The 21,091-nt window shown below is 40.9% G+C and overlaps 1 protein-coding gene across 1 annotated transcript in view; it reads right to left on the reverse strand.

Moving 5' to 3' along the window:
* The window catches only part of LOC124003323 (inositol hexakisphosphate kinase 2-like), a 35,614-nt gene extending 16,562 nt beyond the window's left edge, over window positions 1-19,052 (reverse strand). The window contains exon 1 of the mRNA XM_046311475.1: window positions 18,969-19,052. The gene's annotated coding sequence lies outside the window, so the exon portion shown is untranslated. The remainder of the gene's footprint in view (window positions 1-18,968) is intronic.
* Between the last annotated feature and the right edge of the window lie 2,039 nt (window positions 19,053-21,091).

Raw genomic sequence — 21,091 nt, forward strand, 5'->3', positions numbered from 1 at the left:
GCACTTTAGTATTGCCAGTATAGCTTCCGTCCCTCTCCTCGCTCCTCCATGGGCTCGAACCAGCAACACAACGGCAATAGCCACCATTGAAGCTGCGTTAACCATGCAGAGCAAGGGAAACAACCACCCCAAGGCTCAGAGCAAGTGACGTTTGAAACGCTATTAGCGTGCGCTAACTAGCTAGCCATTTCACTTCGGTTACACCAGCCTCATCTCGAGAGTTGATAGGCTTGAAGTCATAAACAGCGCAATGCTTGACGAACAACGAAGAGCAAAAAGGTATAAAAAAATAAAAATAAGTAAAAATAAATTGTCAAATCTGCTCCCAAAAATACTGATTTCCGATTTTTATGAAAACTTGAAATCGGCCCCAATTAAATCGGCCATTCCGATTAAATCTGTCAACCTCTATAACAGACACATCAACATCAACTGTTCAGAGTAGATTGTGAATCAGGCCTTCATGGTCAAATTGCTGCAAGTGGGATGAGTTGGACCGCAGAGTGAAGGAAAAGCAGACAACAAGTGCTTAGCATATGTGGGAACTCCTTCAAGACTGTTGGAAAAGCATTCCAGGTGAAGCTGGTTGAGAGAATTTCCAAAGCTGTCATTAAGCTGTCATCAAGGCAAAGGGAGGTATTTAAAGAATCTGAACTATACTTTGATTTGTTTAACACTTTTTTGGTTACTACATGATTCCATATGTTATTTAATAGTTTTGACGTCTTCACTATTATCCTACAATATTCTTGACTGGTACTGCATTTTCTCCATATTGCCCAGCCCTAGTTCCCACCCTGACTTCATATCCAGCTGGTAACCAGGATAGCAGAATTGCATCACTGGCCCCAGTTAAGGCTGTCTGAACTTGAGGACACACCCTCATTGTTTGAATCTTTGAAAGCAGTCTCTGGAACAAAATGTAATAAATACATTTGCTTTGAAAATAATCTTATTTTTGTAATGGAGTGCGCTTCTCCTCAAGTACGTAGATTGAATTTGAAGAGAGTTTAAATATTTCTTATTAAAAGGACAGCACCTGAACACACTGATCAGTGGTGCAAGGGTGTGTGCGACAGAGCCTCTTTTCACTAGTTTAGCCATTGCCCCCTGCTGCTAGGGGTAAAGGGGTGTTGGCTCAACCCCACTCCTCGGTGTTCAGTCAGTGTCCAAGAACCCAGAGAGCAGCATCTGTTCATAAACAGGCCAAGATCACAGGGATCTAGCATGCCTGTAATGGGTGCATGATTTGTTTGTGTTTGAATGTTGTGTCATGCCATTTCCATACAGTGGCCAGGGATGCGCAGCCTCATAGCATCTTTGCAATGGAAATGAAGGCCTTATCCACAACATTGCCAGCAGGTCAATAGGGTCTTCTTCTGTGGAGAGGCATCTCTCTCCTGTCAACTTGACTCCCAGGGCTCTACAGTGTGACCATTTTACTCCCGTATGCACCTAAATATTTTGCTGTATGACCTGGAATTTTAAGAGGAATAAATGAAGGATTCTAGCTTTATTACCCATAAATATTTTTCACTGTGCTCCTCAATTTGTTGTGTTAGTCTACAGTTTTCAAAATGTGCTCCTTGTCGAAAAGGTCAGCGTAGAGCCCTGACACCTCGGCATACATGTGTTAGCTGACAACGTCACGAAAACGATGTGCACGCTTCAATGGGGCATAAGTCTGTTGTGATTTTGGATGACTAGATAGCTAGCAACAATGACAAGAAACTACCAAACTTGATGTGGCTCATTTCAGCTAGTTTCATCTCGTTCTTGATACCACGTCTTGAGGTGTTTTGACTGATTTTATGTCAATGCTAATATGGCAGAAATTCACAAACTAGCTAACCAACAACTGTAATGATGTATTTGACAGACAAGTGCTCAATGTATTTATGTTTTTAATAAACAAACATTGGAGGCTAAATATATTTCACATGTTGACAACCATGTAAGACAACTCTGTTTTGCCCCAGTTGCGCACGTGTCCGTTTTGTTGCTAAACAGCCAACCGTTCTATAGGTTCAGTGTGTCAAGTTGGTGTGTGCACCAGCCTTCCTGAGATTTCCTCACCCAGAGATCTCATCTCACCACACGTGAGGTGACAGGATGGGTGTACACATGCCTTATGGCTCATCAACACTAAATATAACTGCTCTCTCACACACGCACACCTCTCGCCCTAAATATCAGCAGTCACACACCTTATCACATGCTATTAAAATCCTGAGGGGCCTGAGCGCTGACAAACACAAAGAAATGCCACCACCACTGACAAAATTCCCATCCATGCACGTAGCCAAGGCCTGGCCATCCTTAGGACCCATGCACTTAGTTCACATTGTCCGGCATGCATGTTGTCCTTTGTTCATGACCAGAAAAGGAGAGCAAGCCAGTACAAGTAGCCTATCAACACTGTCCACCTATCTGCTGTGTATCAGACACTTACAGGACTAGAGGCCCAGGTAAACCAACAAGGAGAAGATAGAAAGAGATGGGGAGAGGGTTGAAAAGGGAAAATGACTTCTCTGGAGAGAAGGAGAGCAAGAGAGAGTCTGGACAGGCTGTCTTTGGGCAATTCAAGCTTGGCTTTTAAAGCTCCACTTGGAAATATGATCATTTAAAAAAAGGAAATATGATAATTACAGGGTGACTGAGGGCTGGAATCTGCTCTCACCCTGGAAACACAATACTTACTTAAGTCAAGATCCTGCACAGTGCACCCTCACACACTAAACACAGCCCGATTGTTGGGAAGCAGCATTGGTGGTCTGATGTAGATGGGTTATTAGGCTGCTGTGGCTTCATGTTGATAATAGGTTTTTGCTTCAGATGCATAGTCATTAGTCAGTGTGTGTTTTTAAAACAAGTGTGGGCAGTGACGCAGGCTGTTGACAGAAGTTATTTAGGCAGGATACAGTGTGTTTTGGTGTCCTGACCAACAATTTGTGCCATGGTTCTGCATTGCAGTGCTTGTGTGAACATGTGAGGGAGAGTGCATGTGTGTCTGGATAGATCAGAGGTAGCACTCCCTCTCCTCTAATGTCTAATGAACCCGCCCAGCCAAAACTCTCCATCTGCATTGCTTGCTGAATCACTATCAGAAAGGAAGAGCAGTGTCTGATGGATTGAGAGATGGAGTGTCTGGCTGGCTGTTGAGGTGAGCTGGCCAGCCAGTGGATTGGGTGATGGGTGTGATGAAGGCCCCTGAGTGGGTGTTGATGGGGAAACTGGGCCTGGTCCAATGAGCAGGCCACTGAGTCCCACAGCAGACAGAGAGCTGCAGAGCACAGTGGAAAAGTACTGCAGCCTGTGTCACTGAAGAAAGTGTTCTGATAGTGCAAGACACACACATATTCAGTAAACAGACAGAAAAAAAACAATAGCCTACATTCTTACAGGCAGCTAAATAGATGAATACATCCACATACAGACTGAAAATATGTGCAATAACGAACCCTACAAGTAGCCTACGTTACAACAGATTCAGATCTGCTGAGAGATTTGCAGACATTTTCCATATCTTAAACATAAAAGTAATTTACAATTCAAGGTCTGTGCCAATGAGTGGGGAGCTGGAATATGTTCAGTGTGTCAGATTGATGATAAGAGAGTAAAGAGTAGCCCTAGTCATTTTTACCTTCTCTCCACCATTATCACCTCTCCCTCTCAATACAATTCCTCTGTCCCCATCGACCCCTTAAAGCAGCAATATCTAACTTTTTGGGTAACTTGACCAAATTCACATAGAAATATTAGTTATAGATCAGTCATTCTCATTGAAATCAAGTCTAAGAAGCGGTATATCTGTTCTATATGCTCTATTTCTATGCTTCCCGTGCTTAAGCTTACTTTAGGTTTTGTACACTAGCTTCAAACAGGTGAAAATACAATATTTTGGGTTATGGAAAATATATTTCACAGCGGTTTAGATGGTACAATGATTCTCTACACTACTTGCTTATTTTGTCACAAACTGAAATGAGGAAATATTAGAATTTTAGCAACCAGGAAATGGCAGAGCGATTTCTGCATAGTGCACCTTTTACAATCCCACAACATCACTACTTTGCACTTCCCTGCTTCCACAATCTGAGACTAAACCCGTTTGCAGTCTCAAATCCCTTCATACTCTTCAAGTCCATAATTCTCTGGGTGATCTGCTGCACGTGATCCCCAGCTGAAGAGAACAGGAGGGATCAGCCTGACCCTATCATAGCAAAATAGGACAAGTGGAGAGAGCCAAAGTGGGAGAAAGAGAGTGACACAGCCATTGTGCCAGAGTATGTTATAATAAACCAGTGAAAATGAGATCCCAGGCTCAATATAAGGTAGTAATCCTTCAACAAAAGTGCATCAGATTCTAATTAGAGCAATAGGGTGCCAGAGAGAGAGAAGGGGGTGGACTAGGGTAAGGTAGGGTGGAGTAGAGGGAGGAATGTAAGAGAGTTGGCACCAGGACAGGATTCTGCCATGGTCCTTCCTACACCTCCTGCATACTCTACCTAACAAAGCAGGTTCCAACGACTCGGCTGTTACTGTGGAACGGAGCCACGCTTGTGTACTCTCAAGGACAAATACCAGGGCCTCCCCCAATCTAACCGACTTCCCTGGCAGAACAGTCACTTGCTTGTGCAACTTATGGAGCCTTATATAGCACACGTCAGCCTTATATAGCCAACTATTCTTCTTAACTACTAGCGAGTTATTCCGCCTTCAAAAGCACAAGAAAGAGGGATTTTAACACCCACCATTCTGTAGTTAAGATAAGCATTCCTGAAAACACTATTTTGTTCAAATATAATTACGTCTTAGAATTAAGCTAATTGATTCGACCCAATTTTTGATTCGATCTATTTTTATTTATAGAATTCATAGAATCTTCAATAAATATATTACTTAACTGAATGTCCAAATCGGATGTTTTCCTAACAATGGAGTAAGACATGAGGAATCCAATAAAATGATGAAAAGCCACCCACGGTCCCCTCATGCCAATCCCACCCCAACAACCAGTATTAGTTCTCCATGTTTGACAAGCAGTATGGAGTTTCTGATTAGAGTATGGTTTCTTTGTAACGTATTCCCTGTAAATCTGGTTGTTATTTTCCCCCTGTTCAGAGAAATTAGCCATCAAAATCACTTGCATTATTTACCATAAATGAGTGTGAAAGTACCACGTTTTGCTCACTAGATGCCACTGCTCCTTCTAATTGCCACCACCCCCCTTTATCCATGTTGGAGGTCTCGTGTTTGTTAAATGGATCACATTTTCTTTGAAACATTGGTTTGAAAACCAATAGCTGTTGCTCATGATGAAAACAGATTGTATGGTCATCCTCACAATTCAAGCCAATCCTCCATGAAAGCAATTCAGTTTGTCATTCTCTTTGGCTTAATGATTGTCCAGGAAACAGACCTATGTCCTTCAAAATAAAGTCTGGATTAGTTAGACCATTCCTGGTGAACAGGCAAACCATTAGGCTACAGCACTTCTGGTTTCAATGTTATGGTCTCTTCAACAGTAAAAGTCCCAAATACACAGTATATTGTTCTGCAATGTTAAATGGTAAATGTCACAAATCACACACACATATAGAGATATGTTATCTAATAATTGTATTTACAAACATGACTTCCATGCAATGGTTTATCATTGTATTTTTTTTATTAGGTTTAGTCACTAGCCAATTTCTCCATAGGCTTGGAGGAAAATTATTCATGAGAATTGCACCATATGGATAGCCCTCAGAGAACTTCCATTTGTTGGACTATTCAAGGAGAGTTGAGTTGATTCATTACGTTGCTAAGAGAAGGACAAACTGAATTGCTTTCATGGAGGACTGGCCTGACCACACAATTTATTTTAACCATGAGCAAAAGCGACTGGTTTCTACCCAAAGCTGCAAAGAAAATGTTGACTCATTTAAATTCTTGCGTCGAGCCATCCCGGATCCGGTATCGTGACTACAGCCTCAAGCTCATTACCATAACGCAACGTTAACTATTCATGAAAATCGCAAATTAAATGAAATTAATCTATTTGCTCTCTAGCCTTTTGTTAACAACACTGTCATCTCAGATTTTCAAAATATGCTTCTCAACCATTGCAAAACAAGCATTTGTGTAACAGTATTGCTAGCGTAGCATTTAGCGTAGCATTTAGCGTTAGCATTCAGCAGGCAACATTTTCACAAAAACCAGAAAAGGATTCAAATAAAATAATTTACCTTTGAAGAACTTCAGATGTTTTCAATGAGGAGACTCTCAGTTAGATAGCAAATGTTCCGTTTTTACAAAAAAATATTATTTGTGTTGACAAATTGGTCCGTTTTTTTCGTCACGTTTAGCTACGAAAAAAACCTGTATCCAGGATTGTGTAAATCTATCCGCAAGCTCATTAGCATAACACAATGTTAACTATTCATGAAAATCGCAAATGAAATGAATCTATTTGCTCTCATGCTTAGCCTTTTGTTAACAACACTGTCATCTCAGATTTTCAAAATATGCTTTTGAACCATAGCTAAACAAGCATTTGTATAACAGTATTGATAGCCTAGCATAGGATTTATGCCTGGCTTTCAGCATGCAACATTTTCACAAAAAAACAGAAAAGGATTCAAATAAAATCATTTACCTTTGAAGAACTTCAGATGTTTTCAATGAGGAGACTCTCAGATAGCAAATGTTCCGTTTTTACAAAAAAAATATTATTTGTGTTGACAAATCGGTCCGTTTTCTTCATCATTCTTCATCACGTTTGGGTAAGAAAAAACACAAAATTAAGTCATTAAAACGCAAACTTCTTTACAAATTAACTCCATAATAACGACAGAAACATGGCAAACCGATGTTTAGAATTAATCCTCAAGGTGTTTTTCACATATCTATCAACGATAAAATCCTTCGTGGCAGTTGACTTTCTCTTCTGAAGAAATGGAACGCGCATGGACCTACAGATTACGTAATAATTTCGACACAGGACACCGGGCGGGACACCAGGTAAATGTAGTCTCTTATGGTCAATCTTCCAATGATATGCCTACAAACACATCACAATGCTGCAGACACCTTGGAGAAACAACACAAAGGGCAGGCTCATTCCTGGCGCATTGACAGCCATATAAGGAGATATTGGAACACAGCGCCATCAGAATCTGGGGCATTTCCTGTATGAAACTTAATCTTGGTTTCGCCTGTAGCATTAGTTCTGGGGCACTCACAGATAATATCTTTGCAGTTTTGAAAACGTCAGAGTTTTGTCTTTCCAAGGCTGTCAATTCCATGCATAGTCGAGCATCTTTTCGTGACAACATATTGCGCTTAAAACGGGCACATCTTTTTATCCAACAATGACATAGCGCCCCCATAGGTTGAAGAGGTTAACCTGTTACTCCTACCCCCTACTTTTTCGAACATTCTGTTAAAAATCACGCAACATTTCAGCGCCCTGCTGCTCATGCCAGGAATATAGTATATGCATATGATTAGTATGTGTGGATAGAAAACACTCAGACGTTTATAAAACTGGTTAAATCACGGCTGTGACTATAACAGAATGTGCGTTTCATCGAAAAGCGCAGGAAAATCTGATCACTGAAAATCGGAAAATATATCAATGCGCCACTTGCATGTTTTGCCTATGGGAAAGCAAATTACCTGGAGCCGAGATTGCAATTCCTACAGCTTCCACACGATGTCAACAGTCTTGTCATTTGCCTAGGCTTTGTTTCTTGGTCAAACGAAGAAGAGACAGCGCATTTCTTCAGGTCTCGGACCGGATATTTTGGTTGAGATTTACCCGGACATTATTTCCAGACGTACCCCTATAGAATATACATCGCCTCGTGATCAATTTGGTCGCTTATTAACATTTACCAATACCTAAAGTTGCATTACAAAAGTATTTCGAAGTGTTTTGTGAAAGTTTATCATCAACTTTTTTTATTTAAAATGACGTTACGTTATAAGACGCTATTTTTTTCCGTTTATCACACAGTCTTCATAGATCGATATCTAGGCTATATATGGACCGATTTAATCGGAAAAAAAGACCCAATAGTGATTATGGGACATCTAGGAGTGCCAACAAAGAAGATGGTCAAAGGTAATGAATGTTTTATATTTTATTTGTGCGGTTTGTGTAGCGCCGACTATGCTAATTATTTTGTTTACGTCCCCTGCGGGTCTTTTGGGGTGTTACATGCTATCAGATAATAGCTTCTCATGCTTTCGCCAAAAAGCATTTTAAAAATCTGACTTGTTGCCTGGATTCACAACGAGTGTAGCTTTAATTCAATACCCTGCATGTGTATTTTAATGAACGTTTGAGTTTTAACTAGTACTATTAGCATTTAGCGTAGCGCATTTGCATTTCCAGACGTCTAGATGGGACGCCTGTGTGTCAGGTAGGAGCAAGAGGTTAATAAACCTGGAAACTGTATGAAAGGGTGTGGTGGCAGTAGCAGAAACAGTGGCATCTAGTGGGTAAAACAAGGTACTGTCGCACTGATTTATGGTAAATAATGCAAGAGACTTCCAATGGCTAATTTCTTTAACAGAGGAAAACAAAACATTACCAGATTCACAGATACAAATTTTGAAGAAGCAATACTCCAAGCCGCAGCTCCACATTAACGTGTCAAACATAGAGAACAGATCCTGTATACTGGTTATTGGGGTGGGATTTGCATGGGATGTGGGGGGTCCTTGGATAACTTTTGACCATTTTATTAGATTTCTCATGTCTTACTCAATGGTAGGAAGAAGTTTGGTCCAAAGCAGATGCTGGGTGCTATAATTTGTTGAATATTACGTGAATCCTATAAATAAATAAAGGCTAATTCAAATTAAAACTTGGATAAGATAAGCATTCCTGAAAAATAGTTGTCTGTTTCTAACCACAGAAATTATTTCAGGAAAATCTGAGATGGTAGGTGTCATGGCTTGCTGAAATGACATGGAATGACCCTAGGCTAAGCACTACAGGGCAGGACAACAAAAGAGCAGAGGTTAGGATATACGTCATAAATTTAACAAGACACCGACATACACTTTACAAAACAGTCAGTGACCAAATTACTGACTGTCTGTGACCTATGGAGGGAATGATGATTGGCAGTTAAAATGTTGGACTATCAGAGGTATGGAGGGAGAGTTACTGCTTTTCCTGGCAGTGTCACTCCTTGGTTTAGAATTGATGGTGCACAAATAAAGCCATAGTGTCCCTCCAGAAGGGCTTTAGTCTCCCCAGCCCCCCCCCCCCCTCAGGGGCAGGGAAACCCCCTCCCATCCTGGCAGAAGACAGACAGAGTGTGTGTGCATAGATAATATCAGATATGGCTCAGTTGTCATATCTGATTTCATATGATCCACACAGTCCTAGAATAGGCCAGCCTAAAGAGAATACCAAATCTCTCTCTCAATCTGTCCATCACTAGTTTAAACTATCAGTCATAAGAGTGTGAAAGATATTAAAGCATGGGTTCCCAAACTTTTGGCCCCGACCTCATTTTGATTAAATAAATAAAAACATGGGAAAAAAACCTGAAAAGTTTAATACACACACACACACTTGGGGCTACAACAGTCTATTACAAATCAGTCTGAAAGTACTTTTGACAGAATATGTGCATCATTTGTATTTATTATGGATCCCAGTTAGTTGCTGCCAAAGCAGCAGCTACTTTTCCTGGGGTTCGGCAAAATTAAGGCAGTTTATACCATTTTAAAACATTACAATACATTCACAGATTGCACAACACACTGTGTGCCCACAGGCCCCTACTCCACCACATATCTACAGTACTAAATCCATGTGTATGTATAGTGCGAATGTTATCGTGTGTGTGTGTGTGTGTGTGTATGTGCGCATGTGCCAATGTTTGTGTTGCTTCACAGTCCCCGCTGTTCCATGAGGTGTTTTTTTTAATCTGTTTTTTTTAATCTAATTTTACTGCTTGCGTCAGTTACTTGATATGGAATAGAGTTCCATGTCATTCATTATGTTATTGTTCCTCCACTGATTTAGCACCCAGTCTTGTCCACTGTGTTCTAACTACGCGTGTGGGCATTGTTGAGGAAAAGAGAAGATACATACTGTATGTGTTCCTGAGAGTCTTCTCTTTCAGTGATGGTTCATAAAATGTTGTAACTTACATAGTTCAAAAGACAGTGCCACATTTGTATGAAGTAAATAGAAACCGCTCTGTTTACTACAACCAATTATTTATTTTTCTCACAATCTCCTTTAAAATCAGGTGACCCTGCATGGGGTTTCGACCCCTAGTTTGGGAAACTCTGCATTAAAGCTAGGCAAAATAATAATTACAGAATTGGACTAAGCTATATTAACCTGTTGATTCTACCCCCTACTTTTTTGAACATTCTGCTACTCATGCCAGGAATATAGTATATGCATATGATTAGTACGTGTGGATAGAAAACACTCAGACGTTTCTAAAACTGGTTAAATCACGGCTGTGACTATAACAGAACGTGCGTTTCATCGAAAAGCTCAGGAAAATATATCAATGCGCCACTTGAATGTATTGTTGAATGGAAACCACATTACCTGGAGCCGAGATTGCAATTCCTACAGCTTCCACATGATGTCACCAGTCTTGTCAATTGCCTAGGCTTTGTTTCTTGGTCAAACAAACAAGAGACAGCCCATTTCTTCCGGTCTCCGACAGGGTGTTTTGGAGTAGAAATTTCTCAACATGATTTGAAGACGTGAAGCTATTGAATATACATCGCCCCGTGATCAATTTGACAGATTATTAACGTTTACTAATACCTAAAGTTGCATTACAAAAGTATTTCGAAGTGTTTTGTGAAAGTTTATCATCGACTATTTTAATTTTTAAAAATTACGTTGCGTTATAAAACGCTGTTTTTTCCTTGCTCACACAGTCTTCAATGATCGATATCTGGGCTATATATGGACCGATTTAATCGAAAAAAGACCCAATAGTGATGTTTATGGGACATCTAGGAGTGCCAACAAAGAAGATCGCCAAAGGTAATGAATGTTTTATATTTTATTTCTGCGTTTTGTGTAGCGCCGACTATGCTAATTATTTTGTTTACGTCCCCTGCGGGTCTTTTGGGGTGTTGCATGCTATCAGATAATAGCTTCTCATGCTTTCGCCGAAGAGCATTTTAAAAATCTGACTTGTTGGCTGGATTCACAACGAGTGTAGCTTTAATTCAGTACCCTGCATGTGTGTTTTAATGAACGTTTGAGTTTTAACGAGTGCTATTAGCATTTAGCATAGCGCATTTGCATTTCCAGATGTCTAGATGGGACGCCTGCGTGTCGGGTGGACGCAAGAGGTTAAAAGCATCTGTGTGTCTAGAAAGCTTATTAAGGATATGTGACTGAATGTCTCTGATGGCTTAGGCTACATAAATTGGCGTGTGAGCAGAGCCATATTAGGGCAAATGAGTGAGTGTGTAAATTTATCCTGTCCTTTCGATGTCTCTGGCATTTTCATCCTGTTGCTACGGTGCTAACCATTACCCCACCCCACTCAGAGTGTGTGCCCAACCCACTAAACCCCAGTAATCACAGTGTCAGCGGAACAGGAGTGTGTGTGTGTGTGTGTGTGTGTGTGTGTGTGTGTGTGTGTGTGTGTGTGTGTGTGTGTGTGTGTGTGTGTGTGTGTGTGTGTGTGTGTGTGTGTGTGTGTGTGTGTGTGTGTGAGAGAGAGAGAGATCTGAGCCCAAACGTCAGAGGGATCTCAGATTAACAGACACTGTGGGTCTGGGAAAGGAGGGTGGAGGGGAGGACCAGGGGCGTGCTAATGGGGTAGGGAATTGTGGCCTCCAGCCAACTCTGCAATGCCTCTATTGTCAGGGCAGCAGGGTAGCCTAGTGGTTAGAGTGTTGGACTAGTAACCGGAAGGTTGCAAGTTCAAATCCCCGAGGTACAAATCTGTCGTTCTGCCCCTGAACAGGTAGATAACCCACTGTTCCTAGGCCGTCATTGAAAATAATAATTTGTTCTTAACTGACTTGTCTAGTTAAATAAAGGTAAAATATGAGAGTGATGCTTTCCCTCTCATCCAAATGACAGACTAGAATAAAAAAAAAAAACAGGTGAGATGTCCAGGACCAGAGGTGTCTCAACCTTGACAATGCCTGCAATAACAAAACATGCCTTTGGTTGAGGGGAGCAATCTAATCTATGAAGGACAGACATGGCAAGATTAGCCCAGTGTTTTTGTTCCATCACGGTACACAGCTTTTTAGCTTTTAAACCTGCCATTTAAGAGGCAGCTAATTCTAATGCAACCAACAACTCATCGGAACATAGCCTATCATGGTTTTAATGAACATCTGCTATTGGGCCTATGTTAACAGCTATTCATTAGGCCAGTTTCTTATAACCTCCTGTACGCATCAGAGGAACACTGGACTTTCCAGGGGTCTTCTTCCTAACCCAACCTGCCATCACCCCACTATGAGATATGGACAGGTTGTCAGCAGCTCTCTACAACACGCCTTGCCTTGTCAGATTGATTTCGCTGCTATGCAGAACCACAGAGTGGCTAGTTCTTGGAACCCCCCAGGAAGTCTGAGGGAAAGAAGAATGAGGGCAAGACAGGAGGAAGGCAGGGTTCTGAAGGTTGGGTCAGTACCAGACCAGATGACCTAGGAGGGAGAGGTTCCATAGGCTGGTTATGTAACACAACCACCATTTCCACAGAATTGCTGTTCTGTTTTCTGGTAAACATGTCATGTGTCTATCCATGGTTGTCTCTCTCCAAAAATGTGTCAGAGTTGGCTGAGGTAAGGCATCTCACAGCAGGTTGTCAAATGCCTGTCATTCAGGAGGACACAGGTGGATACACAGAGCGTGCGCGCACGCACACACACACACACACACAACTTAATGTGTCCCACCTCAAATTGTACTTCCCCCACCTCACACCTAATCCTTCTGAGATAGTTTGCATTGGACTGGAGCTACATGGACTACTCGGAGAAGCTATGTGCAAGAAAAGCCTTCGTCTCCTGTCTTGACCATCCATCTCCAGTGGAAGGCCAGCGTGTCATCAGACCAGCAGCATGGACTCAATTTCCACACAGTAAATGTACCCCACAGGTGCAGGAACAGGAACATATCACCACGGTAGGTGGCTAGCTGTAGGGACAGATAGTTTGGGTTAGGGTGAGAAAGGCTTAAAGTCACTGCCGGGAGGAGGTCTCTCATTTCTGAGGGATACCTTACATGCCCTACGTAAGGCCTGGAAAAGAACACCATCTAAAGTGAGTAACCCTCAGGGTCAATGGCCTGTATAACATCATGATGAGGTGCTAGCCAGGGCAAATTTCAGTTGGATTAAGAAACTGATTCAAAATGAATACACTTAGATCTAGCTTGTTCTTCAATTAGCCAAGAAAATGACACTTCCAATATAGGTTCAGATAAGAACAAATTAGGCTACCATTTGACAGGTTTGTCAGACATTAGAACCACTCACTAGGCTATCTCCAGTACCAGTCAATAGTTTGGACACACCTACGCATTCAAGGGTTTTTCTTTATTTTAACTATTTTCTACATTGTAGAATAATAGCGAAGACATCAAAACTATGAAATAACACATGGAATCATGTAGTAACCAAAAAAGTGTTTATATTTGAGATTCTTCAACGTAGCTACCCTTTGCCTTGACAACCGCTTTGCACACTCTTGGCATTCTCTCAACCAGCTTCATGAAGTAGTCACCTGGAATGCATTTCAATTAACAGGTGTGCTTTGTTAAAAGTTAATTTGTGGAATTTCTTTCTTTCTTAATGCGTTTGAGCCAATCAGTTGTGTTGTGACAAAGTATGGGTGGTATACAGAAGATAGACCTATTTGGTAAAAGACCAAGTCCATATTATGGCAAGAACAGCTCAAATAAGCAAAGGGAAACAACAGTAAATCCTTACTTGAAGACATGAAGGTCATTAAATACAGAAAATTTCAAGACCTTTTAATGTTTCTTCAAGTGTAGTCGCAAAAACCATCAAGCACTACGATGAAACTGGCTCTCATGAGGACCAACACAAAAAAGGAAGACCCAGAGTTACTTCTGCTGCAGAGGATAAGTTCATTAGATAGCTACCAGACTCAGATTGCAGCCCAAATAAATGCTTCACAGAGTTCAAGTAACAGACACATCTCAACATCAACTGCTCAGAGAACACTGTGTGAATCAGGCCTTCATGGTTGAATTTCTGCAAAGAAATCACTACTAAAGGACACCAATAATAAGAAGAGACTTGCTTGGGCCAAGAAAAACTTGAGTCCAAATTTGAGATCCTCGTTCCAACCAGTATGTGAATGGATGGGGTGATCTCCGCAGCAAGTGTGGTTCAAGGCACACTTAAACAGCATGGCTACCACAGCATTCTGAAGTGATATCCCATCTGGGTTGAGCTTAATGGGACTATCATTTGTTTTTCAACAAGACAATGACCAAAAAAACACCCCCAAGCTCTGGAAGGGCTATTTGACCAAGGAGAGTGATGGAGTGCTGCATCAGATGACCTGGCCTCCACAATCACCCGCCTCAACCCAATTAAAATCAAATGTTATTGTTCACACACGTGATTAGCAGATGTTATTGCAGGTGTAGCGAATTGCTTGTGCATCTAGCTCCGACAGTGCAGTAATATCTAACAAGTAATATCAAACTAATTACACAACATAAACCCAATACACACACATCTAAGTAGGAATGAAGTAAGACTATATACATTGCTCAAAAAAATAAAGGGAACACTTAAACAACACACTGTGACTCCAAGTCAATCACACTTCTGTGAAATCAAACTGTCCACTTAGGAAGCAACACTGATTGACAATAAATGTCACATGCTGTTGTGCAAATGGAATAGACAACAGGTGGAAATTATAGGCAAGTAGCAAGACACCCCCAATAAAGGAGTGGTTCTGCAGGTGGGGACCACAGACCACTTCTCAGTTCCTATGATTTCTGGCTGATGTTTTGCTCACTTTTGAATGCTGGCGGTGCTTTCACTCTAGTGGTAGCATGAGACGGAGTATACAACCCACACAAGTGGCTCAGGTAGTGCAGCTCATCCAGGATGGCACATCAATGCGAGCTGTGGCAAGAAGGTTTGCTGTGTCTGTCAGTGTAGTGTCCAGAGCATGGAGGCACTACCCGGAGACAGGCCAGGACATCAGGAGACGTGGAGGAGGCCGTAGGAGGGCAACAACCCAGCAGCAGGACCGCTACCTCCGCCTTTGTGCAAGGAGGAGCAGGAGGAGCACTGCCAGAGCCCTGCAAAATGACCTCCAGCAGGCCACAAATGTGCATGTGTCTGCTCAAACGGTCAAAAACAGACTCCATGAGGGTGGTATGAGGGCCCGACGTCCACAGGTGGGGGTTGTGCTTACAGCCCAACACCGTGCAGGACGTTTGGCATTTGCCAGAGAACACCAAGATTGACAAATTTGCCACTGGCGCCTGACTGGCATTAGGTACCAAGATGAGATCCTCAGACCCCTTGTGAGACCATATGCTGGTGCAGTTGGCCCTGGGTTCCTCCTAATGCAAGACAATGCTAGACCTCATGTGGCTGGAGTGTGTCAGCAGTTCCTGCAAGAGGAAGGCATTGATGCTATGGACTGGCCCACCCGTTCCCCAGACCTGAATACAATTGAGCACATCTGGGACATCATGTCTCACTCCATGCACCACAGACTGTCCAGGAGTTGGCGGATGCTTTAGTCCAGGTCTGGGAGGAGATCCCACAGGAGACCATCCGCCACCTCATCAGGAGCATGCCCAGGCGTTGTAGGGAGGTCATACAGGCATGTGGAGGCCACACACACTACTGAGCCTCATTTTGACTTGTTTTAAGGACATTACATCAAAGTTGGATCAGCCTGTAGTGTGGTTTTCCACTTTAATTTTGAGTGTGACTCCAAATCCAGACCTCCATGGGTTGATAAATTTGATTTCCATTGATAATTTTTGTGTGATTTTGTTGTCAGTATATTCAACTATGTAAAGAAAAAAGTATTTAATAAGAATATTTCTTTCATTCAGATCTAGGATGTGTTATTTTAGTGTTCCCTTTATTTTTTTGAGTAGTGTACATATGGACAACGATATCAGATTGGAACAGACTAAGATACAGTAGAATTGTATAGAATACAGTATATACATACGAGTAATGCAAGATATGTAAACACTAAGTGACTAAGATACCGTAGAACAGTATAGAATACGTTATATACATATGAGATGAGTAATGCCAGATATGTAAACATTATTAAAGTGACTAGTGTTCCATTCCTTAACTTCACAAGGGTAGGGCTATTTTAACTTCCGGATGAAAAGCGTGCCCAAAGTAAACTGCCTGCTACTCAGGCCCAGAAGCTAGGATATGCATATAATAGAAAACACTCGAAAGTTTCCAAAACTGTTAAAATAATGTCTGTGAGTATAACAGAACTGATTTGGCAGGCAAAACCTGAGAAAAATCCATTCAGGAAGTGGGATTTTTTAAATGTTTGTAGTTTTCTACTGAACTCCATTACAGTATCCATTGACTTAGGACTCAAATTGCACTTCCTATGGCTTCCACTAGATGTCAACAGTCTTTAGAAATTGTTTCAGGCTTGTATTCTGAAAAATGAGGGCATAAGACCACTCTGAATGAGTGGACCCTACAATGTCACAGAGCTTTTTCATACGTGCGACCGAGAGCGCGCCTTTCTCGTTTACCTTTTATTTTGACGACATTATTGTCAGGTTGAAATATTGTTGATTATTTAGGCTAAAAACAACTTGAGGATTGATTATAAACATAGTTTGAAATGTTTCTACGAACTTTACGGATACTATTTGGATTTTTCGTTTGCCTGTTGTGACTGCGTTTGAGCCTGTGGATTACTGAATAAAACGCGAGAACAAAACTGAGGTTTTTGGATATAAACAGGGACTTTATCGAACAAAACAAACATTTATTGAGTAAATGAAGTCTTGTGAGTGCAACCATATGAAGATCATCAAAGGTGAGTGATTAATTTTTATCTCCATTTCTGACTTGTGTAACTCCTCTACTTGACTGGTAACTGTTGTAATGATTTGTGTGCTGGGCGCTATTCTCAGATAATCGCATAGTATGCTTTCGCCGTAAAGCCTTTTTGAAATCTGACACCGTGGTTGGATTAACAAGAAGTTCATCTTTAAACCAATGTATAACACTTGTGTGTTTTATGAATTTTATAATGAGTATTTCTGTTTTTGAATTTGGCGCTCTGCAATTTCACTGGATGTTGGCCAGGTAGCGTCCCACGTACCGTAGTGAGGTTAAAGTGGCCAGTGACTTCTAGTCTATGCCTATAGGCAGCAGCCTTTAATGTGCTAGTGATGGTTTGGGATGAGTTTGACCACAGAGTGAAGGAAAAGCAGCCAACAAGTGCTCAGCATATGTGGGAACTCCTTCAAGACTGTTGGAAAAGCATTCCCCATGAAGCTGGTTGAGAGAATGCCAAAAGTGTGCAAAGCTGTCAAGGCAAAGGGTGGCTACTTTTAAAAATCTAAGATACAAAATATATTTTGTTTTTGTTTAATTAACTAATTAAGTTGTTTAATTAACACTTTCTTTGTTACTACATGGCTCCATATGTGTTATTTCATAGTTTTGATGTCTTCACTATTATCCTACGATGTAGAAAATAGTAAAAATAAATGAAAACCCTTGAATGAGTAGGTGTGTCCAAACTTTTAACTGGTACTGTATATCAAAGAGTGGGCACCTATGCAACCTGAGTCGGGTTCCAAATTATAGGAAAAACCAAAGACAAGGCTCTGTGACTCTAAGCCTACACCACCACCAGAGACCTCTCTTATCTCACACACAGAGTTGACAGTGAAATGAAAAGTCACTGTTCCAAATCTACAGGCATAACAATAAAGACTGGAGGAACACATTTGCACACAAGTTACACAAACTCTTTATGAGAGCGTTGAGAAATGTCAAACACACAGTGAAACTTTGGGACACATTGGGAGTCTAAGGTAAGTTAAACTTTGTCTCTGACATTGCCTTAGAACAGTGGTGTAAAGTATTTCAGTAAAAATACTTTAATGTACAGCATAAGTCATTTTGGGGATTTTCTGTACTTTACTATTTATATAGTTTTAACAACTTTTACTTCACTACATTCCTAAAGAAAATAATGTACTTTTTACTTCATACGTTTTCCCTGACACCCAAAAGTACTCATTACATTTTGACAAGAAAATAGTCCAATTCTTGCACTTGACCCAGGATGTTCTCTCGATATCCCTACTGCGTCTGATCTGGTGGACTGCCTAAACACAAATGCTTCCGTTGGAAATTAATGGCTGAGTGTTGGGAATGTGCCCTTGGTTATCCGTAAATAAATAAATATATGTAAAAAACTTGGGCTGACTGGTTTGCATAATGAGGGATTTGACATTATTAATACTCTTATATTTGATATTTAAGTATATTTCAGCAATTACATTTACTTTTGATACTAAAGTATATTTAAAATAAAATACTTTTAGACTTTTACTTATGTAGTATTTTACTGGGTGACTTTTACTTTAGTTATTTTCTATAAAAGGTTTAAAAAAATATCAAAAATTCGAACTTTTACTCAAGTATGACAATTGGGTACTTTTTCCACCACTGCCTTAGAAAAACAATGTTAGAAACCTCTCTATTTAATGCTGGTAAGTGTTAAGACTGATCCACAACGTTCATTTATGGTTACTGCTAGTGCTTCTAGCGAGGGTACCGTTAGCTTTAGTTTGGTAGTTAGCTAACGTTAGGTCGCCGTGCAAAATAGTCAGAAATTGATTTGTATGCATATAGGTAGAATTTACTTAATTTACCGCCAGGCAAAATGATCAACTTATAAAAGTTATAAACCGTTTTTACCGGTGAATGCATTTTTACCTTGGCTTTAGGCGATCATCAACTCGCGATTCCCTATAAACACGTGGTATGAGCAAAAAATGTATTTGTGGTATGGGTTTCATGTATTTCCGCTATTCCCAGAGTCCTATTTTCATTGGTTGATAAGACCGTGGGAATTCATCTCTGATTGGTTGACGGGCGACCTCTCCCGGATGCCATAGCAACCAGTTGCTTTGATTAATGCGAAGACCTATGGCAAAGAGAAGTACAATATGAAAATAGGCTAAAACTGCTTCTCCAATAGAAATCCCCGACCACACTTGTAGGCGATGTCATGGCGACGTTGGATATCTAAACTCAATCGTAGAAACCCGTCATTGGGTCTAACGGTCGTCTCGCGCCGAACTGCGCATGTGCAAGCCGTCAAATCAAACGCACTCCATCGATATAAAGTTGTTTTTGAGAAAAATGAAAACGTATCCGTTTGTCCCTTTCACAAGGTTGGAATAAAAACATGTTCAACTAATTAACACATTAGATCGAATCTAGGTTATGTATTTAGATTTAGAGAAAATTAACACCTAAGGAATATTTTTTCACTTCTATCATTGACTTCTTAAACCACAAATCCCGGCTTGTTTGGTCTGTTTCGCAAGCGTTTCTGAAAGTCTCGCGATATTGCGCATCTGTGGTATTGCGCATCTGTGATATTGCGCATAGAAACTCTGTGCCTATGTCATAGCCGGCAAAATACAGTAGGTCATAGGCATAACATGGAAAATTTACCTAGAGCCATGTCTTGAGATACATATAAGGCTCTACATTTACCCAAACACCTTTAGAGTGAAGAAATGCATTCCAGGCTTGGCTGCTACATGATAAATTAATGGATAAATAATGTTTTCTGTCACACCCTGATCAGTTTCACCTATCCTTGTTATTGTCTCCATCCCCTCCAGGTGTCGCTTGTTATCCCTGGTGTATATATCCCTGTGTTTCCTGTCTCTCTGTGCCAGTTTGTCTTGTATTTTCCAAGTCAACTAGTGTGGTTTCCCTGTGCTCCTGCCTTGTCTATTCTCTTTTATGAGTCCTCCCGGTTTTGACCCTTGGCTGTTTTCTGGACTCTGTACCCACCTGCCTGACCATTCTGCCTGCCTGCCACACTGTACCTCCTAATCTCTGAACTGGTTTCACCTTTTGCCTGTCCACGACCATTCTCTTGCCTACCCCTTTTGAATGTAATAAATATCAGACTCAAACCATCTGCCTCCTGTGTCTGCATCTGCGTTTCGTCTTGTGCCCTTATAGTTTTCTGATAGAGTGGAATACAATAGAAGTTGATTGAAGATGTGGCAAACCTGACCACCTCAGTGTCACCTGACAAGTTAATTCAATAACTCTGAAGCATGTTAAAACGGCCAGTTTATTCTAGCCGTCCCTTCTGGTTAGTTCTAGTCTGGCAGCATAGTCTCATTCAGAGGATCCACACGTTTGTTACTGTCTTATTGGTCAAGGTGACGCCAAGTACATATCACCATCTTGTTAAACCAATCAACGGACTTAATCCCCGGGACTTCATATTAATCTATGACCCCAGCACGATGTGTGGTCAGAAATCATGCTTTCTCCATCCGGATGAGCAGTTTCACAGTTAACTTTAGCAGGAGGTTTTCCTCCTGTATGCCTGATGTTTAATTGCACGTTCATCCAAATGTAAGTGCCTTGAGATAGCTGTCATATTATGTGGAGTTAAGTTTTGTGGTCTATTTTGTATAATTACTGTGTGTTGAGCTTGTTAGCTAGCTCGCGCACCTGCTAGCGTTAGCATTACTGTTAGCATTTTGCATTAGAATGCATGAGCATGACTGTTACCGATTAGCTTTTTATTAGCGTTACTCATTTATGGAGCTAGACTATTTTCTATAATATATCATTCATACTCAGTGTATTAATATTATGTATACATTTCAACATTACTGTAATGTTTATTTGAGCACATGTTTGACTAGGCATTAGGCCTGCTGTGGTGTATTATAGCCAATGCAATTGTCTACAGTTGAAGTCAGAAGTTTACATACACCTGAGCCAAATACATTTAAACTCAATTTTTCACAATTCCTGACATTTTAATCCAAGTGGAAAGTCCCTGTTTTAGGTCAGTT

This window comes from Oncorhynchus gorbuscha, linkage group LG18 (genome assembly GCF_021184085.1).
Source record: "Oncorhynchus gorbuscha isolate QuinsamMale2020 ecotype Even-year linkage group LG18, OgorEven_v1.0, whole genome shotgun sequence".
NCBI classification, from domain to species: domain Eukaryota; kingdom Metazoa; phylum Chordata; class Actinopteri; order Salmoniformes; family Salmonidae; genus Oncorhynchus; species Oncorhynchus gorbuscha.